Genomic DNA, 11529 nt, shown 5'->3' with positions numbered 1-11529 from the left:
GGAAGGCCGGGACGGGTGCTAGCTAATAAGATTTGCACTGGGTGAACCACACATATAGTGACCAACATTATAGATTAACAAAACATCTCTCATTATGACACGGAGGGGTGTTGCAGGGATTCTGCTCATGCACAGAACTATGCGCAGGAAACCAGGACCTCAGTGAATTGTGGTGTACCAAAAACTCACCTCAGTACCCAGAACCCCAATCCGACTAGCATCAGTGTCCCATTCGTTATCCGTATTCTCTCGGAGGTCCCAATGTATAGACAACCCAGAACAAGCGACTTAGAGTACTCTCAGGAATGGTGGGAATCAGAAATACCTGTTCTTTATTATTCTCATATCAGTCCACAACAAGAGTAATCAGAGACACTGTAAAGTTTAAAATGTTTATTTCATTAACTACGTGTCCTAAGATGCAGTACTTTGGCTTACATAAGCAGACAAATGATTAAAATTAAAACCATCAGCATTGTTACAATACCATAGAAAATGAAGGGAGAAATCATAGTATAAATGACAGTGGAATACAGCCACCTTCCCTTCACTAGTAAGCTAGTATTATTAGACTAATAGAAGGTCTCTAGGTTTGAATGGGTAACCCCATACCGTAAAGATCAGCTTAGGTGAATCACATCACAGGATCAGCTTTGCTCTGCGCCTGGAAAAGTTATTCTCCAGAATGTGTTTCTAACGCATGCAAACTGTAATATTAAAGGCTCTCGACATTCAGGTATTTGCAGCTGTGTGCGTATTATGGCTAGAGAGTGGGCCGATTAACCTGAACTCAAAAACATACATTGTTTGGCAGCTCAGAGTGTTTTTGCACACAATGTTCAGACCAAGGTCGCAGTGCACGTCTAGGGATGTGAACAACAGACAGTTCTCATGTGAAGAAAAGTCAAGCAAGCAGTTTTCAAATAATAATATGTCTCTGCAGTGTCGTGTGCAAAAGCAGCAAAAGTGGCGAGATGGCATTTCTAACATCTAACGCGCTCATGCTAACATAGCAATATATGTATCTAAATCGCTGCCTTCACTACAGGGGATACTGAAAGCCTTTATGGATACCTATGGAGAACTATATAATACCCGAAAGCTAGCTCCGGCTCATGACATAATGCAATATCTAGAAGATATAGCCATAGCCTGGCTCTCTGATTCTCAACGAGAATACTTATCTCAGGCGGTAACGGTTGAAGAAATTACAAGCATAATAAAATCACTCCCTAATGGCAAAGCGCCAGGCCCCGACGGTTTCACCAATGAATTTTAAAAGACATTCGTTGATGTCTTAGCCCCGCATATGGTGGAGATGTATGGTGACGCCCATGAGAAACAAATTCTGCCACCTACACTGAGAGAGGCCATGATCATAGCATTGTTAAAGCCCAATAAAGATCCCAAATACTGCGACTCTTATAGATCACTGTCACTGATCAATGCAGACACCAAAACTTTTGGCAAAATTGTTAGTAACTAGGCTCCAAACCTTGATGTCCAATATAGTCCTGCCTGATCAATCAGGGTTCATACCTCACCGCTCCACTGCACATAACATCCGCACTTTATTTGCTCTCTCCCATCAGCTGAACCCAGACATGCAAGCAGCGGCGGTATTGCTGGATGCGGCAAAGGGATTAGATTCAGTTGAATGGACCTACCTATTTACAGTATTGCAGAGAATGGGATTGCCCCCCATTTTTATACAATAGATCAGACTCCCATACACACAGCCGATAGCTAGAATACGTGTAAACCAATATGTCTCAGAGTCAATAAATATAACCAGGGGCACCCTACAAGGGTGCCTACTATCGCCTCTACTATTCGCCATCGCGCTGGAGCCCTTGGCATGTAAAATAAGGCAATGCCACAAAACCACAGCCTTGCAATTTCCGCAGCGCCCCCTGAACATCTCCCTATACGCAGATGACATGGTGCTATACCTCCGAGACCCGGCCTCAACCCTAAATTTGGAGGTCACTCAGGACTCCAAATTAATTGGAGTAAATCAACCATCATACCGCTAACAGATGCTACCGTGTCATGTCCGCTGGAATTCCCCCTAGAGTGGCAGTCGGACCCCGTTAAATATTTGGAAATATTATTTCATCGCAACCAGGAGGTGGTACTGCGGGAAAATTATGGTAAGGCCATTGGTACACTAGACGCATGGCAGTAGTTAAGATGGTTATACTGCCCAAACTTCTGTACCTCTTCACCAACATTCCCATTACACCACCGATGGCCATATTTAAAAGGATCTCCACCATGGTTACTCGACTTATATGGGCCGGCAAACAGGCGCGCATGGACATTTACACACTGACTCTGCCTTATATAAGTGGGGGGTTTAAAGTTCCAGACTTTCTATTGTATTATTTATGTGCCCAGGCACAGTACGCATACTATTGGTATCACCCGGTTAGATACTTACCTCACACTATTACGTTGCATCCTACCGCACACACGCGCACATATTGGCAGAAATGAAATCAATACGGTTCGTAAAACCAACTTAGCCTGGCAGAGAATGGGTAGACTTGCAAATAAACTGCTACTTTATGCGCCTGCCCTAACACTACATATTTTAAAGAACAAAGGTCCTTGGCATAAAAGGAAATAATTCGAATGTTTCAACATAGACTACAATGAGCACTATGGAGGTTCTTCCAATGTCCAGCCGGACAGAGGAATATTTATTCAAGTGAGGTAACAAGATGGGCAAAATACAAGGCACAACAAAGATGGCGAACGGCACAGTCCTGTACCGAGCGTTTGAAAAGAAGGTATAAGTGGTATAGATGCAGGAAGGAAACAACAGGCAAAAAGAGGGGAGAGAGCAAAAGGCGGCTTACATTTACATAATAATACTATGTAAGCTCAAACCAACAAACAGCACACTCATTTTTTCACAATGGTTAAATAGTGGTGTTTGTTACATAGGTCGACGTTTCGATCCCTAGCTCTCAATACTAAGGGATCATCATCAGGACTAGGAATTGAACTGTTGCCTGATAGAAAGTGTCAAGGAGCCTGTAGGGTAGTAAGACAGGAAAAAGGAACAACAAAAAATTGGTAAATAAACAATAAAGCAAGTCCACCTTACTACGAACAAAACTGGTCAGGAGACCGTTAGAGGGGTGTAAAATTCCGCTACGTGAAGAGGGTGAGTGCATGTACATGTGAGGGTACACATGCGGAAGGAAATGGCAGCGTTGTTGCAGTGCAGTGCAGTGACGCACAAAGTGAAGACAAGACCAAGGAGGTCAAGGACGGTGAGGAAACAGGTGGGGACGTGAAGAGTGCCCGTATGGATCAAACAGAGAAGATGCTAACGATGCGTGGTCTGTCATTGCAGGAATTACAATGCGAGAAAGATGCTAACGACGCGTGACCCATTAGACAAGGAATGGATGTGTGTCCTACCGAGAGAGGAGGGTGAAAACAATGGTGGTGGGACGGAGGGGGTGGCGCCGTGCTGTTGGGAGCAAGTTAGTGCTGACGAGGCGGGATCCGTGTGAAGTTTAGGGAACCGGGTTCAGGTGTGAAAGGGGGGGAGGGGAAGGGGGGGCGGGGTGTGTGCTAACCTGGGAGCCAGCTCGCAGTGGAACTGGGAAGGCTCGGTGAATGCCAGGGGCAGCTCAATGGGTGCCTGGAGTTCGTCGGCAATACGTGAAAGCCTGACGAGGGCGTCTGGAACAGCCAACCGATCAGGAGGGCTGGAGCTGGAAAAGGAAAGGATAATGTTGACGGGACCCCAACAAAAATCGACTAGTAAGTTCCGGGGCCGTCGTAGGAAAGGGCTTACCTTATGAATAAAACCAGGGCGCAAGGGGCCAGAACCGAGTGTTCAAGGGCCTGCGGTGGACAGTCTATGCAGCGGAGTGGGCTGCCAGACAAGGCAAAACTCCTAAACCCAAAAAAGAACTGCAGAGAATTGCCTGTGTGACCACTTTCTCTTTGGTATCCAACAAATTGAGAAAAGCGATACTACACCACTGGCCCATTCTAAATGCAGGGAATCTCACTATTGATAAACCACTATTTGCCTCCTAAAAAAGCAAGAATCTGAAGGACCATCTGGTCAGGGCTGCACTACCTGTCGCTCCCAATACTACCCTCCTTGCCAGTTGGGGTCTGTCCCCCATCGTTGGTCATTCCAAATGCGGTTCGTGCAATGTCTGTGTGTTCACCATTGAAGGAAAAAGTTTCACATTTGATAACATTACAGTGCATTGTCAAGCTTTCACAAATTGTAATTCCTGCAATGTCATTTACCTTATCCAATGCCCTTGTTTGAAGATATACATCGGACAGACCACCCAAAAAATCAAGACCAGAATCTGTCAGCACAGAAGCCGTATCCGATGCAATACACAGAACGCCCCCCTGGTTGAACATTTCACTGAGGCCAACCACAATGAGGACGATTTGCGCTGGACGGTACTCAAATCATTGAAGTTACCTCCAAGAGGTGGCAACATGGCTCAACTTTTAAACAGAGAGGAACTTAAGACAATCATTCTGTTCAATTCTATCAACACTGGACTCAATAGAACAGAAGACTGGACATCCTTACTGTAATCATGTGCGATTTGTGAATCACCTGTTTTCCTCGCTCCAGTCACTATAAGTTGGCATGACTACCCCCGCTGGGACTCCATGCCTAAACCTGATTTGTAAAATTATGCAAATAATATTCAGCTGCTTTTTTCCCCTTGTTGACAATTGCTATCATCAACCTCCAAGTCAATTGTGTTCATTTTATTATGTGTCCCTTTGTTTTACGGTTTGTCAACTTCCAGTGACAATTGTCTATTCCTAAAGCATGCTCACGTAGCCCCTCACCTTCCTCCCCATTCCATCATGGCCGCCGGCCTTTCCCGATCCCCGTCATAGTCCTCCCTTGCTTTCGCCCACTCCCCGGGCCCGCCTTAAAACACCCACAGTCCCGTTTGTTCCTTGCTATCACGCCGAACGGAAAAGCAGACCCGTGCTTCCTCCGGCCGCCAGCTACTCATTGAGAGGTAAGCCTTGATCCACACGCCATCCGCCAGAGCGCAAACTATGTGCTCCCCCATATAATCTCCTTATTTTAACTTTCTCCCAGCTCCGGTCCCGCCTTGTCTGGCAGCCCACTCCGCTGCATAGACTGTCCACCGCAGGCCCTTGAACACTCGGTTCTGGCCCCTTGCGCCCTGGTTTTATTCATAAGGTAAGCCCTTTCCTACGACGGCCCCGGAACTTACTAGTCGATTTTTGTTGGGGTCCCGTCAACATTATCCTTTCCTTTTCCAGCTCCAGCCCTCCTGATCGGTTGGCTGTTCCAGACGCCCTCGTCAGGCTTTCACGTATTGCCGACGAACTCCAGGCACCCATTGAGCTGCCCCTGGCATTCACCGAGCCTTCCCAGTTCCACTGCGAGCTGGCTCCCAGGTTAGCACACACCCCGCCCCCCCTTCCCCTCCCCCCCTTTCACACCTGAACCCGGTTCCCTAAACTTCACACGGATCCCGCCTCGTCAGCACTAACTTGCTCCCAACAGCACGGCGCCACCCCCTCCGTCCCACCACCATTGTTTTCACCCTCCTCTCTCGGTAGGACACACATCCATTCCTTGTCTAATGGGTCACGCGTCGTTAGCATCTTTCTCGCATTGTAATTCCTGCAATGACAGACCACGCATCGTTAGCATCTTCTCTGTTTGATCCATACGGGCACTCTTCACGTCCCCACCTGTTTCCTCACCGTCCTTGACCTCCTTGGTCTTGTCTTCACTTTGTGCGTCACTGCACTGCACTGCAACAACGCTGCCATTTCCTTCCGCATGTGTACCCTCACATGTACATGCACTCACCCTCTTCACGTAGCGGAATTTTACACCCCTCTAACGGTCTCCTGACCAGTTTTGTTCGTAGTAAGGTGGACTTGCTTTATTGTTTATTTACCAATTTTTTGTTGTTCCTTTTTCCTGTCTTACTACCCTACAGGCTCCTTGACACTTTCTATCAGGCAACAGTTCAATTCCTAGTCCTGATGATGATCCCTTAGTATTGAGAGCTAGGGATCGAAACGTCGACCTATGTAACAAACACCACTATTTAACCATTGTGAAAAAATGAGTGTGCTGTTTGTTGGTTTGAGCTTACATAGTATTATTATGTAAATGTAAGCCGCCTTTTGCTCTCTCCCCTCTTTTTGCCTGTTGTTTCCTTCCTGCATCTATACCACTTATACCTTCTTTTCAAACGCTCGGTACAGGACTGTGCCGTTCGCCATCTTTGTTGTGCCTTGTATTTTGCCCATCTTGTTACCTCACTTGAATAAATATTCCTCTGTCCGGCTGGACATTGGAAGAACCTCCATAGTGCTCATTGTAGTCTATGTTGAAACATTCGAATTATTTCCTTTTATGCCAAGGACCTTTGTTCTTTAAAATAAGTTATTACCCGAGGTCCCTAGGCTACCAAAACGGGTCCCCTTGTTCTTTTCTCTGCCCTAACACTACATCACCACCCGGCCCTATCTGTTACGCAGGAGAAGGTGGGACTGACTCAACTACAACAAGTGGGGATCGATATGATGAGCGATCTATGTTTTCATAGCTCCTGAACAATTAGACTACATACGAAATCCCACTCTACTCTTTACATTCACATATCATAGACTGCAAGGGGCTATTAAACAACTATACCCAACATATCCATGAGAACTACCCACCCTACATCCCTCCAATTTATTATACAAAACCTGCACAATACACATCTGGTTAAAAATCTATACAAATCACTCCAGGCAGATATTGGGGGTAAGGCAACAAGAGCACTTGACAGGTGGAATATGGTACTTGATGATCCTCTCACAGATAAAGAATGGTATACATGCTGCTCCCTGACTGACATACTCACCCCAAACGGGAACTTGAGGATTATTCACTATAAGTACATGCATCAGACTTACTACACTCCGAAAAAACTAGGCACATTTGGACTTCGACAAACTGCACATTGTCAATGATGTGGGGCTGACGATGCGGACTTCTTGCATCTGGCGTGGCATTGCCCTGATATTCACATATTCTGGGACAAAATCACAAATATGGTTGGTGTGATGCTTGAGACACAGGTAGAATGCACAATTAAAACTTGTCTATTGGGTCTAGTGCCACAGTTAAGATCCATGAAACGTAAGTTCTGTGTAATAGCATTGCTTTTGGCAAAAAGACAGATATCCATACATTGGGGAGGTAAGAGCTGCCCAACATATAAACAGTGGTTGCGGGATATGTCATATTGCAAGGACACGTTGCAGACCTATGAGGAAGAATTGCCCTCTCGTTCCCGACCTAGGGACTTCTGGATACCACTAACGGAATACCTTGGAACTCATCCAGCAAATACCACATCCATGAAAGACTAATTTACAGTTGTATAATTGTCAGTGATATGTAATGTTGTGACAACGATGTACCAGCTAATTGTATTCACCTCTAAGCCCGAAGTTGGTTGTATAATTGTATGTATGCAATGTTTTGAGAAAAGCAATTAAAAAAAAACTTGCATGTGCCCAGCACCCCCTGAAAGGTAAGATAGCATTTGCTGGCGACTCCCACACTACGCACTGTCCGGCGTGAGACCAATGTGTACACATCCCACACGCAGTAGTCCTTGGTCGTAGTTGGCGGCGTGATATGGCCTTCACACGTACTCCCACCCCACCCAAGGTCTGCACCCTTTGCACACAGACACTGCTCATTGCACCGAGCTGTGCCATTTCATCCACAGGACTGTCTCAGGGCAAGCCAGTGCTGCTTCAAGCAGAGCCACTGACACAATGGCAGACCATCCCAGACACATGATCTACTCCAGTCACGTGGAGCTGTACCGTGCACATCTGTTGCATGTACTGGGGGCACTGCCGTTGGCAGCGCTGTGAATCAGTTACCGGGTGGGCTTCCGCCTTGCGCACGTCACCTGCGTGCAGCCTGTGTTGCATTGTCGCTCGTGCATATTCGAGTGGTCCATGGAGGTCTGCCTCTCCAATGTAACGGTAGCTGACCTGGCTTTCGACGTGTGCGTGCCCCCTGTTGGACCATGACCAGGAGTGTCACCAGGATGACCGCTTGTGGCATGCATGGATGTTTAGTATGCAGGCTGGAAACTGGACCTGGGAGATTGCACGAGTCGTCATGTGCAGTGAGCACATTGAGCCACTATCCGATTGGGCTTTGGTGCACATTGGGTCCACTGGTCAGCACATCTGTCCTGGTCAACTGGTGGATTACGTCGATGACATGTCAGATGTGGTGGACGACGATCGCTCATTGGAGATGTTGTCCTACGCAGCTGCACTCGCGTTCATGGACGAGTGACAAGGTACCTGCAGCCACAACTGGATGTGAGCCATTGCACTTGTCACAACACATGGTTGCATGCTGTGGATATAGTCACAAGTCCCGAGACGACAGTGAACATGGCTGCATTGGCCAGGACTCATGTTCCAGGCACGGACAACCAGTGGGGGTTGGCACTGACTTGTGTTGGTGAGGCACTCACCCGAGGTGGACATGGGCGCTTTCCTACGTTCCTCATTCAGACATGCTGCTACATTGGTCTGCATATCATCGCACTTCTCTTGGCCGTACTGACTCGCACTTGTTGATAAAGTTTCCGCACTTTCACTTGTCTCCAACTGTGTTGTGTCTTGATTTGTATGCCAATGTGTGTCACAGACTCTCTGGCTCCCTGCCATTCGTGCATTGCTACCCCATCAGGACTGTGTGTTTGTACTTGTGTATTATAATGTCCTTGTTTCGTGCTTTGCCAGATGTGTATGGCTGTTTACCGGCCACAGGCGGGTGCACTTGTGTTGTGCTCAAGTTGGTGTTGGTACCACATTGTGTTGGATGTTGGGGTGCTCTGCTTCCTATGTGTGTGTGCTGCATTGTGTGTGAGATGTCCCATCAGCTCTGATTTGGCTCACCCTTCTCCCTTTCAGGCGGTGTTGTGTTCACTTCTGTGCCTGTTCAGTGGTGTGACATTGCCGGTTTGTGTGACTTGTGCACCTGGTTGGTGTTGTTACTCTTGGGCATGGTTTGTCTGCAGTTGTGCTGTGCTTAGTTATGCATATGTGCCATTGTGCTCATCTGTGTTTCGCGGTCCTGGCGGTGCTTATCCCTGCTTTCATCATCGCGGATGGGCTCATCGCAAGTGTTCTGGTGTTGTGGTTTTTGTTTTTATCTCCATCGGGGTGATTGTATCGCAGACATTGGCCGCATTTTTTGCGGACTATCGCATGGTCCCGCCGTGTTGTCAATTCCACGTTAACACAGGGCTATTTTGCCACGATGGGCTGTGATGTGTAAAGTTGAATTAGCATTTTTGGTGATGTTTAGCACAGGTTCTTGTGAATATACCCCAGAGTTTCTTCATTCGTAGGGGAAATGTTCTTCTGGGTTTGCAGTATCTCCTTAGAATCGCCTCTGCCTTCTGGTTGGAGAGCAGTTGCTGGTATCCTCTTGCAATGGGAGGCGTGAATCCAGTTCTTCCTGTTGGTGACACGGACAGCAGTCCGAGTTGTAAGCAAGACTTGTTCGGGGCCCTTCCAGCGGGGTTCCAAGTTTTTGGAGCGTTGAAAATTCTTTGTCAACACAAAATTGCCAGGCTGAAGCCGGTAGGCTAGACCTTCTGAATTGCCAGGTATGGCTTCATGTACCTGCTGATGGATTAGAGACAATTTTTCAGTTAAGTTTAAAAAAAAATCAGGGTACTGTATTTCTTTTATTACATTTGGTCTTGGGGATCCCCACTCATTCATAGGCCTTCTGAACACTACCTCATAAGGGGAGAGATCAATCGTACTGTGTGGGATGGAACAAACTGATAACAGGGCTAGGGGCAGAGCATCTGGCCATTTAAGGCCCGTTGTTGCCTGTATTTTAGCAATTTTAAGCTTCAGTGTGGTGTTGGATCGTTCTACAAGTCCCGCTGCCTGGCAGCATGAAACTTCTATTTTACTCCTAGACCTTTCTTTAGGTACTCTATTATCTGACCAGTGAAATGGGGGCCATTGTCACTCCATAGGACCCTACAAATTCCAAATCGAGGGAAGAATTCCTTCAACAAAATTTTGGCTGTTGTCAAAGCAGTATTATCTTTGGTTAGATAGGCCTCTACCCACTTGCTAAATGTACAAACCACCACTAAAGCATACTTCAAGTTGTTGCAACGCTCCAACTGGATATAATCCATTTGAAGTGCTTCGAAAGGTACCTGGGGTGGAGAAAATTCACCTGTGGGGGTTGATACTCCCTTCCCGGGATTGTGTTGTAAACATATCATACAATGCTTTACTAAATATTCAGCTATTTTACGAATGTCTGGATTGTCCCACACCTGTTCTAATTGGGAGATGGTGTTTTTAGCACTAACGTGGGCAGGCCCTTGAGCATAGTCAAAAAGGGCAGTAAATAGGCATGAGGCAATTTCCATTTTGACATGTATTTGGACCTCCAACATCCCTCATCATCTAACTCCCCTTCCTTTACCCATTCTGCCTTTTCTTGTTCAGTAGCTGACTGTTGTATCTCTTTAACCTCCGTGTACATGTTTCCCCATCTTTCAGCTTGGGACCGTAGTACATACATTCTGCTTGTGTGGGTACTTGCGGTATCTCGTTCTATCTCATCTGCGAAAGCATTTTCTTGTCCCACCTTATCTGTAACTTTCTTGTGGGCGCTAAACTTGATATTGGCCACGCTCTTTGGTAATGTCAGGGCAGTGAGGAGGCTATTTACCAGTTCACCAAGTTGAATCTTGGCAGCATGCGAAGTTAGGAACCCATGGGGCATATTATCAAGAAACGGCGTTAAAATTATCGCTGCCTTAGCGGCAGAAAACTGCCGCTAAAGTGGCGATAATGGGCTTGATAATATGCCCTTGAGAATTCCCATAGAAGCCCATGTTCTGGTGTCAACATGGGCTTCTATTGGAATTCTCTGCGGCACATTATCAAGCCCATTATCGCCGCTTTAGCGGCAGTTTTCTGCCGCTAAAGTGGCAATAATTTCAAAGCTGTGCTTGATAATATGCCCCCTTGTTCCTTCCAAAGCCTGCCAAAGTTGTGTGCCACACCAAATACGTACTGGCTGTCAGTGTAAATGTTTACTGATAGTCCCTGACTGAGTTCACAAGCCCTCAAGAGTGCAATGAGTTCAGCAGCTTGGGCTGATCTCTGTGGAATGCAATCTGTTTCTATGACTGTCTGCAAAGTTGTTATGGCATAGGCTGCAGAAGTAGTGCCATCAGGTAACCTTAAACAGGAGCCATCCACCCATAATTCTCCTTCAGGATCTAACAGGGCTGTGTCTTTGAGATCTACTCTTCCCTTGGTTTGTTCCTCCGTCAGAAAAATACAATCATGCATATCATGGGGTTGTTTAGCTGGTAAGGGTAACAATGTGGCAAGATTCAATGTCAAACATCTCTCGAGTGTAATATGGGGTACCAAAAGCGTGAGTTC

The sequence above is a fragment of the Triturus cristatus genome, chromosome 2_1 (genome assembly GCF_964204655.1).
Source record: "Triturus cristatus chromosome 2_1, aTriCri1.1, whole genome shotgun sequence".
Taxonomy (NCBI): domain Eukaryota; kingdom Metazoa; phylum Chordata; class Amphibia; order Caudata; family Salamandridae; genus Triturus; species Triturus cristatus.
This window is presented reverse-complemented; position numbering follows the sequence as displayed.